The following is an 18245-nucleotide window of genomic DNA, read 5'->3' as shown; positions in this document are numbered from 1 at the left end:
TAGGAGAATTCAAACTAAGACAGGAAGGAAAAGGTCAAGTTCACTCTGAGCTTGAGGTGCTGAAGAGACATCCAGTGGAAATGTGCAGCAAGGCAGCGGCCACGTGACTTTTGGAGATGCTGATTTATGTATCAGCATGTGGTGACAGATAAAAGCACAGGCTAGAGAAAATGCATTCCTAAGAGGCCAGTGCTGAAGCATCCTTCCAAGGCAGGGGTTCTCAACCAGGAGCCATTTTACCCTCTAGCAAACATTTGGCAATGCCCGAGGACATTTTTGGTTGTCACAACAGGAACAGGAGCCTGCTACTGGCATCTAATGAGTAGAGGTGAGGGATGCTGCTGAACATCCTACAGTGCACAGGCCAGAACCCCATAATAAAGAATGATCCAGCCCAAAATGTCACTAGTGCTGAGGTGGAGAAACCTGTTCTAAGGGCATTGCATAGCTGCTGCGAGAGTGATGCTGTGAAAGCTGGAGTTTCACGTAGCCAGAGGGGCCAGCAGGCAGTGCTGCAGGGGCCATGGGAATTAAGAACCAATTATTGCCCATTGAGTTCAGCAACTGCCAAAACAATTTTATCAGCACCATGGGGCAGAAGCCAGTGCCTTGAAGGCAGTTAATGAAGATGAGTACAGATTCTTTCCATGAGCTTTGAGGGGAAGGAAAAGAACAAGTGTTTGGGCTTAGCCAGAAGGAGCTGTAGAGTCAAGGAAGAGTTCTAAAAGATACTGGAATGATAAACATCCTGTATATGCTGATGACAGAGCACCAGTGGGGACACCAGAAAGGGATGATTGATGGAAGAGAGAGAGCCCAGGGACATAATGTGGTACTCAAAGACAGATGAACTAACTTGGATCAGGTAAGGAAAACCTTCCCTGGAAGTTGGAAGGAGGCAAGGGTGGGCATAGTTATACCTACAGTTGTCAGGGAGGAAGGGTAGACTGTTGAGAGAGTTAATCTATAAGCCTTTTTTTTTCTTTGCTTGTTTTGCAGGCTGTAAGTACAGAAGTGATAAGGTAAGAGGCCTGGTATTAATACCTACTTGTTGATTCATTACATATGGCGGTTTACTGCAGTTTGCATTGCTCTGCTTTCCCGAGGGTCTCCTTGGGAAGTTTGTCCTTCTTGCCTGGTGTGTTTCAGAGGTAAACACAGGGCAATCCCAGAAACTCGGGTTTTTCTTGAGATGCCAGCTGAGACTCCCTTTCTCTGTGGAATGCCCTGTGGAAACTCAAAGTTCACTCCAAGATGTTTGTGGACTTGGGGTGTAGGTTCTTGGTGTTACCTCTGCCTCTTGGTTCCTGTGTCTGCACGTGCTCCCTCTATTCTGCCATGGACTTAAAACTTGGACATGAAACCCTTCTGTTATTCCACAGAACTGCCCAGGCCCAAGCATTTGGGTGTGGGCTGGGTCTGCTTTAGATCTTGTAGTACCCTCGTGCCATTTTGTGAGCATGTTGGCGATCCTCGTTTCTTCACTGCTCCTCATCTGTTACCCTGCAAATTCCCCCCATCTTCAAATCTCTCTTCTACTATTTACCCAACTGTCCTGAGCTCCCCACCCTGAAACAGGCTTAGCTCAAATTATCATGGTGCACAGTAGACAAGAAAGCCTCCTCTTAGTCCGATTCATCCTCCAATAGAAGGCTGTTATCATGAAAAATAGTGAAAATGTGCTTTCTGTCTGTAAGGCCACAAATTCAGTAGTTAGGGTTTGGGAACCTCAAAGAGGTCTAAACTAGGAAGGCCCCACTCTTCAAAGACCATAGTCTCATCTGTAAGGGATTAGCTTTGCCAGGGACCTTGTAGGGAGAAGTTGAAAGGCACAGCAAAGCTAGAGGCAAATGAAAGGCCCAGGTGGGAAGAGGGTCCTGGCCAACCCTGCCCCCCTCTGCTTGTCTCCAGAGGACTGGCCTGGAGGTCCAGAGGCCTGGCTTCTGGAACTTGCTACTCTACTCATCAGTCTATAATCTTAGGCCTTGGTACTCTCATCTGTAAAGTGAGCATAGTAAGGTGGGAACAAAGATTTGGTGATGTAGGATATATGCTTACCTGCCTCAGTAGCTACTTAATATGTTTTATTTTCTTTTTTGAGATAGGGTCTCGTCGCCGCCACCCAGGCTGGAGTGCAGTGGTGCCATCATGGCTCACTGCAACCTCTCCCTCTGGTCTCAAGCGATCCCCACCACCTCAGCATCCTGAATAGCAGGTGCAAACTACCACACTCAGCTATTTAAAACAACTTTTTGGTAGGGGGTCCAGTGGTCGGGGAGAGCTTTGGGGGGGTCACTTGATAAAGGGCCTTCCAGCACAATGGTTACTCCACCCCTTTGTGTTCAGGTTTCCTCGAGGGTCTTTGAAACGGAATGGTAGTAGCACCTACTTGTAGAGTGCTTGTGCTTGTGAGTGCTTGCACAGGCTGGTCTCAAACTCCTGGCCACAAGTGATCCTCCTGCTTTGACCTCCCAAAGTGCTGGGATTACAGGTGTGAGCCACTGTGACCGGTCAGCTACTTAATATATTTTACACACTATATCCCCTCTTTGATTTTGCAGCAAGAGAAAGGCCCAGGCCTTAATATTTCTTGCTTGGATATTCAGAATCATAAACTAAATGGTTCTACATAATGAGCTAAATGATTCAACAGCTTCCTTCTTTCATGCTGGCCAGTCAGCCAGCCACAGTGGTCTGGAGACACAAATGTCTCCAGTGGAGACACAAATCCCTGGTGCCCCTCCGGAGCCTCTGCTCTACCTGAGAAGATGAAATGATTACAGACAAAGCCATCAACCACAGCGGAGACACTGTGGGACTGATGGCCAGGGAAGAATTTATTTTGGAAATAAAAATGAATTAATATTTTATTTTGTTTATTTGATTATTATTATTATTATTTTGTATTTCGAAATTGGAACTCCCTCTGCACAGCCGCACAGTCAGAGCAGAGCCCTCCCGCCTAGCCGCACTTTACCAGGCTCCTGATGCAGTCCCAGCAGCGCCCAGCAGAGGCCGACCTAGCTCTTCCCTAGCTCCGGCTCTGGCAGAACGAGGGGGGTGAGTGGGTGCGGGGGGTGGGGACGCGCTTGGAGATTTGGAGGCTGTTTCTCTAAGCCAATGTTTTGAAAACTTTGTTGACTATGATTCACAGTCAAACATAGATTTTATATCACGAGCCAGTATAGGCTTACGCACATGGATGTTTTGCTGAACAATACTTACTGTCACTACCTGAGTGCATTCTTGTCTATTTCTGTTCAGGTCTGCCAGATTGGGTCATTTAAAAGATGCTGCTTACACCCACTGGCTGATCTCACAACCCACCAATAGATGGAGACTTGTACTCAGAAACCTACTGGGAGTCTAGACTGGGCGTGGGGGTCCAGTGGTTGGGGAGAGCTTTGGGGTCACTTGATAAAGGGCCTTGCAGCACAATGGTTACTCCACCCCTTTGTGTTCAGGTTTCCTCGAGGGTCTTTGAAACGGAATGGTAGTAGCACCTACTTGTAGAGTGCTCGTGAGGCGCTTAGGACAGTGCTTGCCCCCAGGAGGCGCTCAGAAAAAGCAACTCTTTTTCCAGTTAGAAACAGGGATTGCTGTGGAGTGCGCAGCCTGCCTGGGTGTCTTGTGGATTCATTGACCCAACCTCTGTTGACACTGGTTACCAAAGATAAACAGTAGATGTGACAAAGGCTTAGGTGGCGATGACCACCGGGTGCTCCGGGAGCATATGGGCACCTGGAGGACTCCTTAGCTCAGTGGCTCTCCCAGTGTGGTTTCTGGACCCACAGCAGTAGCAGTCTCACCTGGGAACTTGCTAGAAATGCACATTTTCAGACCTAAACCCAGATGTATAGAATCAAAGTCTGGGGCCGTGCCCAGCAATCTGTTTTCATCAGCCTTCCTGGTGATTCTGATGCCTGCTCCAATTTCAGAATGACTGCCCATCGTTACCAGACTCACTACAAGTTACAGTCATCTGCAGGGCTTTTGTCTAGGGTGCACCCTGTACTGGTTTAATTGCAATGTCTAGGAATGGGAGTCAGGTAGCAGGATTTTTACGAAGATTCCCAGGTGATTCCAGTATGCATCAAAGTAGGGGAACTGCTACCCTAACCCAAACCTGGGCAGTGGGGCACCAGAGAAAGCTTCCTGGAGGGGTGTTAGATAAGCAGAAACCTTAAATGCAGTTGGGGCTTGATAGTGAACATGGGTTGGAGGGGAATGTGGAGGGGCTAGGAGGCCACTGGTGTCCATAGACATTTCTGAAGACACTATAATCTAGCGTTAAGAAGCTGGGGTACACGAGTTCAGTGTTCCAATGAGCTATGATCATGCCCCTGTACTCTGGGCTGGGTGACAGAGCAAGGCCTTGTGTCTAAAAATAAAGAAGCTAGGCTATGGGGATAAGCCGCCTGGGTGCGAATCCTGCTCCGCCCTTACCAGCTGTGTGACCATAGAAAGTCACTTAACCTCTCTGTTCCTCTTCCACACGGGGTTCCCATTCAGCACATATAGAAGGTGCTGGTGGGATGGGCATTATAATCATAAATTGAGCGAAAGGCCCAGAACTAAACCAGAATGTTTTGGGGAGCTTTGAGTGGCAAGAGATGGCACCAGCCAGATGAGAGGACAAAGCCACAAAAGGCTCTGGACCTAAAGGCACTAGGAAGCCATGGAAAGTGGCATGCGTGGGGGAGCCACATGGAGATATGTGTGGATGTGCCAGAGAGCAACAAGGTGGAGGAGAGCAATCAGGGAGGGGCTTGTCCCCAAGAGACAGGGGAGATGTGGTGCCTGCCTGCCAGAGAGATGACTGAAGAGCTGAGATGGTGAAATAGGCAGGACTTGGAGACAAATTAGATTAGGTGGGAGTGGGAGAGGAGATGAAGAAATGTCCCTATTTCTGGGCTGGATGAATGAGGTGGTTGTGTCCTGATTTGGGGCACCCCTGCACACCCAGTCCCAGCACCAGGCTCTCTCTGTTCTGTAGACCGAGTCTGGGCCATAGGCATAGTGAGAGGAGCCTGCCGACTCACACTTCCCCCCACCTGACTTCCCAGGAACAATTTGAATGTTTTGGAGTCATTCGTCATCCCTCGGTTGAAGACAGTGAAGGCCCATCCAGGCAGACTGACTTCTTGTTACTGAATGTGTCATGCATGTTCCCACCTCCAGGCCTTTGCCCACACCTCCACCTTTCCTCCCTGTCTACCAGAACCCAGCTGTCCATCATCCTCTCCTTCACAACACACCGCTCCTTTAAGGCTTGCCACTTTGAGCCCTCCTGACCTCAGCGATTGTCCTGGAAGTGGGCAGCAGTCGTGGATTGCTGCTCAATCGGATGTCAGTCCGTGCACCTGTGGCAACTGAAATATAAGCTCCTGGAGGCTGAAAAGGGCCTCCCAGGTCTCTGCCCCTCCCAAGATGCCTGGCTTAGTGTTTTGTCAAACAGATGTAGGATGAGGGCCCTGATTAGACTGGGAAGAAAACACAATTCAATTACCAGCCAGGAAGGACTTGTTGAGAATTGGATTATCAGCCTCTGGGGGCTCAGTGGGAGAGAACAAAGGGTGGGAACTTCTCACAGGATTGCCCTCCCTGGGTCTCCGGAATTGGGTATATCAGTTTCTGTAATGTGGTGCCTCTCCCATCCGGCAAGAGAGGTGGAGACAGCTGGGCTGAGCCCTCTTTGGCCTGTGCCAACTCCCTTCCAATCCGCTTCTCCCGGTGCCTGGAGGTGGAGGTGAAAGATGCCACCAGCACGCGCAAGAGGCAGGACCACGGCCAGTGCTCTAGAAAAACCACTTGGCCCCTAAGGACTCCCTTACTGTGTGCCTATGGCCATGTTAGGTGCTGCACAGGACGTGCCAGAACTACTCAGACAGAAGCCTCAGAAATAACAGCCCCAGAAACAATGCCAGGGTAGAGGAAGTGAGAACTTGGACTTTGGACCCAGATAAACCCAGGTTTGGACCTGCAATTGTTCACAGTCTAAGGGTCAGTGCAGGAGCCTGAACCTTTCTGAATCAGTTTCTTCATCTGCTAAATGGTCATAATAGCAACTGTTATTCAAGTTATTAAAACTTTACACACACAGACATATATATATTCAAAAGTATGATACAGTGCTAAGTGATACACACGATGAAGTATTGTGGTCTTTAGCATGGTGTCTGGCATAGAGCAAGCTCCCAGTATGTGGCAGCTGTTGCTCCTGCTGTTGTTTCATTCTGGTTCTGAATAATTACCGGATTTGCAGGAAGGGAGAGTCCACCGAGAATGGTCCTGAATGGCCGGAGAAGGAGACGGGACTTTTAGGGTGAGTTCGGAAAGAGAGGAAGGACCAACCAGCCAGTAGGAGCAAAATGTCCCGATTTCCAAAAAGTGAAGAATATGATTCCTGGGATGTAAGCTTAATGACACTCAGTAGCATTCTAGAATTATTGAACAGGTGGTCTGGGAGTGTTTTGCAAAGAACCATGCCTATCCTGGAATTAACTCATTAAAATCGTGTCAAATCAAACTCCCAGGGACTTGTGTTATCAAATAATTTTTTTTCTTTTTCTTTTCTTTTCTTCCTTTTTTTTTTTTCTTTTCTTTTTTGAGATAGGGTCTCATTCTGTCACATAGACTGGAGTGCAGTGGCACAATCATGGCTTACTGCAGCCTTGCCTTCTTGAGCTCAAGCAGTCCAGGCTGGTCTCAAACTCCTGGGCTCAAGTGACCCACTTGTCTTGTCCTCTCAGTGTGTTGGGATTACAGGCATGAGCCACCGTGCTCAGCCCAGAATTTTTTTTCATTCATGTCACATATTTATTGTCAGCATCATAGGAAATGCCAGGGGCATTTTGGCAAGGCACTGAACGAAGTCTCCCATGCTGTCTGTGTGGTCATGAGAAAGCGATGTGTGAAGAGGAGGTGAAGTCCGTGACAGTGGAAGCTATGGGGCTCTAGTCCAGTCACTGGAGGGTCAGAGGAGCACCCTGACCCTCTCTCTGACGGGGAGGGATGGCACATTAGAGAACGTCAGTGGCTCTGGAGGCGCCTGCCATTTAAGCGTGAAAAGCAATAGCAGGACAACAGAGAAGTAACATTATACATGAAATTATTCTTTGTAGTAATGGCAGTAATATACATTCATGGTACAAAATTGGGAAAATACAGAAGATCATAAAGAAGTAACTAAAAGACACCTGCGAGTCTACCTGAATGGCACGATTTAATAACATGGCTGACAAGAATTACTGGGAGAGTGGAATTTAGGTAATACAGAAGATGGCAAGGGGTTCAGGATTGTTGAGCCAAGAAAAGGGCTCATGCTGTCAGTTTTTGAGGAGTTGACAGGCTGTCAGGAAGAATCTATAGGCTATCGGGTTCCATTCGAGAGGGCAGGAGTAGAACACAGAAGCTCAGAGAGGCCAGTTTCAGCTCATGGACAACAGGAAGAGCGTTGCAGGCAGGAATTCTCCCCCAAGGGGTCAGGCTGCCTTGGGAGGGAGGGGGGTGCCCATTCCTGGGAGTATTCAGTGGAAGCTGGTTCTTTGTCACTTTCTCTGAATGTTACCAAAGATTTCCTGCCCTTCTCTGGCTCCTTTCAACGCTAAGATTGTGTATCTATACGTGAAGACATGGAGGCAGAAAGAAATGTGTTTAGTTATCGCTCAGGGAAATCAACATGATGCAAAACAGTGTGCTCTCAATTTTATTGGAAGAATATAGTTAAATATATATTCATTGAAAAGACATGGCAAGGAAGTGAATATTAATGCTTGGACTGTGGGAGATGTTTTCACCTTTGGACTGTTTTGATTTTTCCAATTTTTCTACAGTTGACTTATTTTAAAACCCAGTAATGTATCTGCTACATGTGTGAGGATACTTTCTCTACTGAAACAATAGATTAGGGCAGGGGCAGGAGGGAGCTTTTTTCTAGGTATGTACATAGGGTGGGATGGATTGCAGAGGGCCTCAAAAATCAGGCAGGACTGTTTAGATTTGAAGGTCACTATAGTGGCAATGAAAATGACTTTATTTGCTGAACCAAACTCAGGACTGATAATCTAACAAACAATAGCATGCTAATGGGGATAAGAAGACAGAATACAGTATTCGAAATTGCAAAAGTCTCTGAAAAAATCATGTCTTAGCTTGGGCTGCCATAGCAGAATACCATAGATCGGGTAGCTTAAATAAAAGAAATTAATTTTCTCGCAGTTCTGGAGGCTGGAAAGTCAAGATCAAAGTCCATCAGAGTTCAGGTTCTGGTGAGAGCTCTCTTCCTGGGCTGCAGACGACTACCTTTCCATTGTGTCCCGACTGGCAAAGAGGGGGAACACCGTACTCTCTTCCTTTCTTATAAGGACACCAGTTTCATCATAGGGTCCCCACCCTCATGACCCCGTCTAAACCTAATTGTCTCTGAAAGTCCCCGTCTCTAAATACTATCACCTTGGGGGTTAGGGCTTCAACATATGAATTTCAGGAAGACACAGACATTCTGTCCATAACGATCAGTATTACAATTGGGAGCCTTGTGGGATTCTTAAGATAGTGACATTCATTTGCTTATTCATTCATTTAGCTTAGTAACATTTATGAAGCCCTAGCTATGTGCTAGACACTGATGTGCATATGATGTAATTAGGTCTTGTGGGAGCTGAGATGGGACACACTGGAAGATGAAAGTTAAATTCATCAGGTCAGTTAGCAGATCCCTGAAAATCTAGGTGAGGGATTCTAAGTCTCAGGAATAGGAGTGGTGAGGATAGGAATTCTGGTGATATTTAAAGAAAGCCTTTGCTTGCTTCACAGTTGCGCTAAGGGTTCTTTTCATTACCCTGAACGGGGTAGAGTAAACAGTAGGCACTCAATGTACATTAGGTAAGTAATGGGAATGTTTCTGTGGGTAGAAGGGCTTGAACTGAACCTCAAATGAAGAATAATTTTTTTTTTTTTTTGAGACGGAGTCTCGCTCTGTCACCCAGGCTGGAGTGCGGTGGCCGGATCTCAGCTCACTGCAAGCTCCGCCTCCCGGGTTCACACCATTCTCCTGCCTCAGCCTCCCGAGTAGCTGGGACTACAGGCGCCCGCCACCTCGCCCGGTTAGTTTTTTGTATTTTTTAGTAGAGATGGGGTTTCACCGTGTTAGCCAGGATGGTCTCGATCTCCTGACCTCGTGATCCGCCCGTCTCGGCCTCCCAAAGTGCTGGGATTACAGGCGTGAGCCACCGCGCCCGGCCGAAGAATAATTATTAATCAACACTTTGTTGCAATATACTTACCCTGAATTCTTACCGCGTGCCAGCTATATTGCTTATTGCTAAAGCTACAAGGAAGAGACGTAGCCATCACCCCAAAGGCATCCACCAAATGACAGTCTGAGAGGAGAGACACAAATGTAAGCAATGAAAAGCACTTATAACAGACTAATGTAATGTGAACTAAGGTGAGCCCAGATAGAGGTACAAATATTCTAATCTGTAGGGGTCAAGGAAGACACCAGAGAGAAGGTGACATCTGAGTTGGGCACACAGAGTTCTCTGGGATGGTCCATGGGTGGGATGAGCGGTGGAAGTCATTCCCAGTAGATGGAAAAATAAGGTATACGGTATGGTGGGGGAATGATGGCGTGGTCCCTCTCAGTCTGCTTTGTGTGTGCATTTATTTCCAGCATTCCTTAAAAGCTGGCTGCGGGCTGGGTACCTGTAATCCCAGCTCCTTGGGAGGCTAAGGCAGGAGGATTGCTTGAGCCCAGGAGTTTGAGACCATTCTTGGCAACATAGGGAGACCTCATTTTTACAAAAAATAAAAAATTAGCCAGGGCATATACTTGTGGCACATACTTGTGTTCCCAGCTACTCAGGAGGTTGAGGTGGGAGGATGGCTTGAGCCTGGAAGGTTAAGGCTGCAGTGAGCCGTGATCATGCCACTGCACTCCAGCCTTGGCGACAGAGCGAGACTCCATCTCAAAAAAATCCAACCAAATGAACAAACAAACAAAAAATGCTGGTTGCACATCTGTAGGGCTGTCAGCCCAACCAACCTTTATCCTTTCTGAAAACTGCTCCATCCCATTCTACATAATTACAGCAAGAAGAGTTATGAGGATATACATGTCTGTCAGACCAGAGTTGATTGGTCCGGGGATGGAATCCTGACCAAACTGGGATGTTCAGAGTCCTTCCAGGGAATTTGGAACTGGGACACTAGATCCTAGCATCAGCCTCAGTGATCTCTTGCAGTTACTGTAAATTTGAGAGCTGTGTGTCTAATATCCTATCTTGCGAATTGGGTATCAAAGAGGGCCAGGTCCTGGTGAGGTAGAAATGATATAGGTACGCCAAGAAGGACCAAGATGAGACATACTTGGGAGAGGACTGTCTGCATGTCCTCCAGTGGTCTAGCCCCTGGCTGCAGCCCACTTCTGAAGTCCTGTTGTGGGGTCCGTGGGAGATGGACCAAGCAAAAGTGAGGTGAAGGATAACACGCATTCTCACATCCTGGAGGGGCCGGCAGTCTCTTCTCTGTGGTGGTACAGACATCGCTGAAACTGTGGCTCTTTTCAGACTCAGGCTATGTACCCACCCGGAGTTAGGGAATTTAACAGTGAAAGAGCACTATGTTTTACATCAGTGTATTTCAGAGAAATACACTATATGAGCGTATTTCTAATGGGTGTAGGTGTTAAAAGGTGTAGATAAAAACTTTAACCCACGGCAGAAAGTAGATAGAGAATAATAAATATTCCATGATGTAATGAATCCTTTCTGCTGAAAACCACTGATCTGAGATGGCTGAAGGATCAGAAATCCATTTGCCTTGATCAATTACAGAAGCAAAATTCTGACACAGCCCATTTCTCTCTGTCTCTTTTTTTTTCTTTAAGGGGTGGGATCTTGCTCTGTTGCCCTGGCTGGAGTGCAGTGGTGCGATCATAGCTCAGTGCAGCCTTGTAATCCTGGGCCCAGGAGATCTTCTTGCCTCAGCCTCCCCAGGAAACACGACAACAGATGCTTACTACTGTGCCTGGCTAATTTTTTTAAAAATTTTTAATTGAGATGGGGATCTCACTGTGTTGCCCAGGCTGGTCTCAAACTCTTGGCCTCAAGCAATCCTCCTGCCTCAGCCTCTCAAAGTGCTGGGATGAGCCACTATGCCTGGCCTCGTTTCTAAATCTGATTTTAGTTTGTGGGTTATGACTCCTGGTTGACTGGAATGGGGATATCAGGGAATAGTGAGAGGTATCGGGAAAACAGATCTCTAGAGCCCTCCCAAATATTTCTTGCTATGCAGCCGCTGTCTTTGCTATCGCCAGGAAAGGTTGTGATGCCTCTCAAGTTACAGCCAGATAACTGGAAGAGAGTCCTGGCATAGGGTTCCTACTCCCCTCCCCACAGCCTAAGAGTTCTGTCTACATACTCCTAGAGCACGGTCCTTTCTGGGTCATGGAGTTTATTTCACTGTGGTGTCAATTTACTTGTCTTTTCCCTTCACACACTCTGGCCAGAGCTGTACCCAGTGAAAAATGTAGTGCCCAGTACATAACAGGACTTGGTAAGTATTTGTCAGATGAATGAATGCACAGCAGATTAGTGGGGAGAGAGCGTGGAGTCAAGACCAGTGAGAAGGCAGATGTAGTAATCTTAGAGATCATAGGAGTGTTTAGTGGGTGGGGACAGAATGGAAGGAGCACACTTCTACTGCGTAGGTGGCCCTTGAGGCTGCCTGAGTAGGGGCTCACACACCACTCAGTGCCACTGACCACTGAGGAACAGCAGGAAGCAAGTGGCCCAGACACTGACCTGACACCTTCCCCAGCTGCCTGACCTGTAGACCAGGACAGACACTTTGGGACATTTTTCATTCCTTCTGATCAGAAGACTTCTTGAGAGTCATTTAGCAAGAACAGGCCACCCCTGGCTCCCATTGTACCCACTGGCTGATTTGCAGTGTTGCTTTTCTCAGGGAGTCACTCCCCACATCTCCAGGACCCCTCTTTGCTGGGGGCATTCAGAACCTGCCTCTCCGGCTGGGTGCAATGGTTCATGCCTGTAATCCCAACACTTTGGAAGGTTGAGGTGGGAGGACTGCTTGAGGCCAAGAGTTCAAGACCAGCATGGGTGACATAGTGAGACCTTCTCTCTACAAAAAATAAAAAATAAAAAGATGGGTGTGATGGCACATGCCTGTAGTCCTAGCTACTTGGGAGGCTGAGGCAGGAGGATCCCTTGAGCCCAGGAGTTCAAGTTTACGTTGGGCTATGATTGCACCTTTGCACTCCAGCCTGGGCAATAGAGCCAGATCCCATCTCTATGAAAAAGCAAAAGAACCTGCCTCTCTTCTCCCAGTCTCCCTCAGAGGCAGCCAGCGGGGGGCCTGCACCGGCGCACAGAGTCTTCTGCCCGGAGTACCCTCTCCTGGCTGCTCTGAGCCACACCCACCGACTCTTCTCACCGTTGGTGCCTGCACAGGGATCTGCAGCTCACAGTGTGCTTTCCCAGCCGCTCTCAGAAAAGGTCTCCTCCATGCTCATTTTGCAGCACAGCACACGGGTCCGGGGAGGTTATGTGGCAGAGCTGGACCAGAACCCAGGACTCCTGAAGCCAACTTCTTTGAACTTTCCACGCTTAGCACCTTGCTGGACACACTCATCCCCTCCACTAAGTAAGAAACACCTAACGGTGGAGCCTGGGTATTAGTTTCTTAGTCCTTCCTCCACACCACACCCAGGGTGATATTTTGTGCCAGGTGGGTCAAGTGGTCAGAATGTTTGCTGAATTGAAGGTGGGAGGCAGAGGTTAAACCCACCTTGGACTGGAGGCTTCACTACCTGGAAAGGTTGCACCGGGAGAGGCCCTAGCACGCACGGTGTGTACATGGCCATCTGGTTTTGTAAATTTGACTAAAGTAAGATAGTTTTAAATGGCACTGGTTAAGTCCATTGTCCCTTTCCTCTGCTGCCCCCTGTCACACTTCCTCTCCTGACAGATGGTGTTGGGGTGGCTCTGGGCATTTGGGGATCTAGCTAAGGGGAAGTTGAGTTGGAGGAACATTGAGTTAGGGTTAAGTGGGGTTCACTTACATGGCTCACAGCCACTTCCATGTATATATTGCTTCTTGCTAGTCATCCTAGTGTAGAAATGGCTTCTGGGGTGACTCCTGCAGCTCACTACTGACTCTTCCAATGCCATGACATGAAGGCTTAGGGCCAGCAGCTGTTGGCAATATGAGTGTGTCTGGTGAGGCTGGACTGTGGTATATGTGGGTAGTGTTGGAGAAGTAAGGTTTGAAATGGAAGAGCCAGAAACTGGTCTGGGGAACATTCTTCTGACCATCGAATGCATAACATCAGAAGCTTGGGCTCATCTCAATGGCAGTACAATCCTATAATGCATACTATACTTTTTTTGAGAGAGAGAGGAAGAGTTTCACTCTTGTTGCCCAGGTTGGAGTGCAGTGGCACGATCTTGGCTCAGTGCAACCTCCGCCTCCCAGATTCAAGTGATTCTCTTGCCTCAGCCTCCCAAGTAGATGGGATTTTAGGCACCTGCTACCACACTTGGCTAATTTTTAATATTTAGTACAGACAAGGTTTTACCACGCTGGCCTGGCTGGTCTCGAACTCCTGACCTCAGGTGATTCACCCACCTCAACCTCCCAAAGTGCTAGGATTACAGGCGTGAGCCACCTTGCCTGGTCACAATACTTTTTTTTTTAAGTGGGAATCATGTGTAAGAGAATGTATTTCTATTCTGTAATAGAATCAGATTTTTTGGTGTGCAAATTTCTGACTGATTTGAACAAGGAAACTTGAAATGCCCTGAAATCTTATAGCTCATGTCCAAAAACTGATAGGGGTTTCCCCAACTTTAGCAACAACCCTCAACAGTTACATGACAATACCAATAATAATTTGTGAATGTGAATTTTCTCAACTGTCCATAATCAAAACCAAATTTGGATTAACCATGTTAGAGAAAACACTGAAATATCTTTCTATTTTCTCCATGGAGACAAACATTACAAAATTGTCCCAAGAAAAGCTAATCAAAAAGTATGCAGCCCCCCAAATAATATACAGGAAAATTTTAATAGAGGCAGATTGGGCTGTTAACTAATAAAAATGTTGTGTTATTTTTCTGTGTTTTGTGATTTTGTGGTAGTTCTCCACTTTTTAACACTTGTAATTTGTTATGCTTTCTTTTCTCGTTCTACATAAATTGTCATGTTTGTGCTAATTTTGTATTTGTTATTTGGTGTTATTTTTCTTTTCTTTTCTTTTCTTTTTGAGATGGAGTTTCCCTCTTGTTGCCCAGGCTGGAGTGCAATGGTGCGATCTCAGCTCACTGCAACCTCCATCTCCCAGGTTCAAGCGATTCTCCTGCCTCAGCCTCCCAAGTAGCTGGGATTATGCTCATGTGCCACCATGCCCGGCTAATTTTTTGTATTTTTAGCAGAGACGGGGTTTTTCAATGTTGGTCAGGCTGGTCTCGAACTCCTGACCTCAGATGATCCGCCTGCCTCGGTCTCCCAAAGTGCTGGGATTATAGGCGTGAGTCACCGTGCCCGGCCTTGGTGTTATTTTTCTTATCTAACCTCCCCCGCCACCCCCAGTAAACTGCAGACCCATGACTCGGTCACTCTCTTTGGGCCTTGTGTCCTTCCATCTAGGCAGGGATGGGGCCCTGACCTTGCCTCGAACCCTCTTCCAGAGAGAATTAAGAGATGATCCTGTTAATTGTTCAGTCATCCCTCACACGTGCAGAGGCAAAAGCACATGACTTTATTTGATCCTTACTGCAAACCATTAGGGAAAAACTCCATGTTTTCATTGTGGCAGTGTTTGAATGTACGCAAAAGGAGGTGAACACGCGCGATGCATGGTGCAGGATGGGCTTGGTGACGTTCCCTGACACTGGGTTCTGGAATGGCAGGGCCAGACGCATGATCTCTGCAGTTTGACTCCTCTCTCCATGCTGCTCCCACACTTTATGGCACATGACATATGTAATTATGTGGTCACATCTGCATCCTTCCACCTGGCTTGGAAACAGGCAGCACCTCTGATCCTCAGGGTGGGGGCAGGAATCCAGTGGCAGCTGGAGGGCTGTCTACAGCTGAGCTAACGGGATGCTTCTGAGCATGGAGAGGACTGAGTCTGTGTCTCCCTGGGGTCTGATGGGCACAGATCTCTGGACAGCATATCTCTGGGCAAGGGAACAGCATCAGAATCATTTGGAGAGCTTTTCTTATATATGTGTTGTGTGCCTTATCCCAACCTATTCTAATACCAGCAGGGATAGGGAGAAGACAGGTGCATTTTGGAAAATTTCCCAGGCAAATCTTATACCCATCCATTCTCAGAGTGAGAACCATGGCCCAAGGGGCTCATGGGAGTAAGAAGTCCATGGGGACCCAGATCTACTCACGGCTGAATGTAGCCACCTGCTCCTAGGGGAGCGTGGAGTCAGGGCTGTGTATACAGCCGGAGCTGGAAAGTCAGACTTGCCTGGTCCACCTCCTCAGGAGCTATTTGACCTTGGGCAAGTCACTTGACCCTGAAGTCCTCTGCCTGCTTATCTACATAATGGAAATCATCGAAGCCCTTACCTCAGGTGAGATAACGCTCTTAGCACAGAATCTGACACACCACACTCAAGAATGTTAGCCACTCTGTTATTTCCAATGGTGACATCAGACAAGGGTGAAGGGGAAGGAATGTTCTCTGTTCTGGGGCCCAAGTGAGCTGCAGACTCTTCTCCCTCCTTCACAGGCAAGATGCCAATGGCTAGAGGCTCCTCCGGAAATCCAGCCCAGCCAGATCTCCTTTCAGGCTGGAGCTCGGACCACCCTCCTTTGTCTGGAGCTGGGGAAACTGGTTTGGGGAACTGGAGAGTTTCTGGTGTCACCCGCACCCTTTCTCTTCTGGGGGCTGTTCTCAGCAAGGGGAGAGCCATGCAGACAGGCGTTCCTTTTCAGCATGAACAGGTGGGAAGCCTGGAACCAGAGAAGGATGCTGGGGGGCTGGGGGTGGGTGAGGAGTGCTGGCGCCGGCGGGGAGGCTTTGACAGGGCTGTGAAGGAGGTACATTCACAGACTCCCCAGAATCCTCTCTTCCCTCTTTTTTGGCAGCCCTGATCCCCAAGGTGTCACACTACCAAAGCACCCTCCATGCAGGGGAAGGGGGCTCAGTCAACTAACACCCATTAAGTATCGTATTTAAGATGGGGCAATACCTTGTAGTGATTTTGCAACTGGCACCAGAGCCCTTTCTTCAAATGTTCCTTACTCAAGTGCTCAGACTGGAGAGAGACTGGGGGCTTGGCATCGTCCCTGCCACACACACAGCAGTCCCAGGGGTACCCCTTGGGTCCCTGGGGCTGGGGAAGCATGACCAAACAGCAAAGGAGAGATGATTGCCAGGGAGTCTCAGCCACGAGAGCCTCTGAGGCCCATCCACTCCCTGTCCCCTTCCCCTGTGAGCTGCCCACTCCTGCCCCCGCCCCCTCCCCGCCACTCCTGGAGCCAGGAAGGGCAGAGTCAGCACTTGAACTCAGAACCCTGTCGTCAGATTCCTGCTCGGCCCTTGGTGGTGGGGACTGACGGGGAGCCTTCTCATCTGCCCATCCTGCCAGACTGGCTCCAGGCCTGCAGGACCCACTCTGATATTTGGGCATGGACCCTGTGCCAGACCCTTCCTGCCCGAAACCTGAGGTCTCCAGCCCTTGTCTGAGGGTTTTCTGTTTCCTGGTCCTGGGAGCTTGCAGGGAGGGGACAAAAATGAAGATCTAACCCCACTTATTGCCAACACTCTTGCCTCCCTGTGCCAGGGATTAGGGATGAGAGTGCTTTTGAGGCAGGGTCCCCACAGCCCAGGTGGGCTGATGAGATGAGCTGTCACCCCATATTATCCCTCCTGTCCCTACCATCACTCCCTCCTGTACGCTGAAATGCCACTGGAGGGAGGTCCCACACTTTCTGCTGTGTGTGCCCAGCTGCCACCCCCAACAAACAAATTCCTCTGAAATTGATCCAGCCAGGCTACTGGGCAGCCCCTGGCTGGACACATGAGAACGACAGCATGCATTTTATAAATGTGACCAAGGAGGGAGGCCCTGCTGGAGCAGGACAGAAGGGGCTCTAGTGTTGAAGGCGTACTGGTGCTGCCCTTTGAGTTAACTCATCCCCCTAGGTCTTCACACATCCCGTGTCCTGGACACCAGCCTCCCTCTTCTATCCTCGGATCCATCTGATGCCAAAGCCAGTGTTCCTTCCTCCCCACACACAGCAGTCAGAAGTAACAGATTTGATGCATGCACGGCCAAATGGAGGAGCTTAAAACAGAGCCGAGAGAAGAAAGTCAGAGCGTGAGATGCACAACACAACCCATTTACATTAATTAAAATAGATGTGCCCCAAACGAAGATGTGCATGTATAAAAACATGAAGTCTGTTAGCAAGGTGCCCCATGGAGCAGACAGGAAGAGAGTAGGGAGTGGGGTCAACAAGAAATCAGAGAACAAAGAGAGAGAGAGAGTGAGAGAGAGAGGGAGAGGAAAAAGGAAGAAAAATGAAGCAAGCAAACTCTTTAAGCCACTTCTGAATGTTTCTTCTGGGAATAAAATTTGGATTTATTTAACATATATATTTTTTCACATAAAATAAAGCCTGTACAATTTTCAAAAATGGAAAGTTGTTTTGATCAGTATTTTATTATTATTATTATTATTATTATTATTATTATTATTATTATTTGAGATAGGGTCTCACTCTGTTGGTCAGGCTGGAGTGCAGTTACCCAATCACAACTCAATGCAACCTCAAACTCGTGGGCTCAAGCGATCCTCTCGCCCCGCTTCTGGAGTTGCTGGGACTACAGGCATGCGCCACCACGTTCAGCTAATATTTTATATTTTTGTAGAGTTGGGGGTCTTGTTATGTTGCCCAGGTTGGTCTCAAACTCCTGGCCTCAAGTGATTCTTCTGCCTCGGCCTACCAAAGCTCTGGGACTACAGGCATGAGCCATACCGCACCAGGTCTTGGTTAGACATTTTTTAAAAGCAGACTTGTGTGTGTGTGTGTGTGTGTGTGTGTGTGTGTTTCTTTTTCCTGAAGGCTGTTTCATGGCTTACAGGGCAAAGGGTAAAGGACCGATACAATGTTCTCTTTAAAACGTTGTAGAAACAAAGAAAAGAAGTCCCTTTCTCTGCATAGGAAGGGACAGATGTGTCTGAGCTGAT

Source organism: Macaca fascicularis, chromosome 18, assembly GCF_037993035.2.
Source record: "Macaca fascicularis isolate 582-1 chromosome 18, T2T-MFA8v1.1".
Taxonomy (NCBI): Eukaryota; Metazoa; Chordata; class Mammalia; order Primates; family Cercopithecidae; genus Macaca; species Macaca fascicularis.
This window is presented reverse-complemented; position numbering follows the sequence as displayed.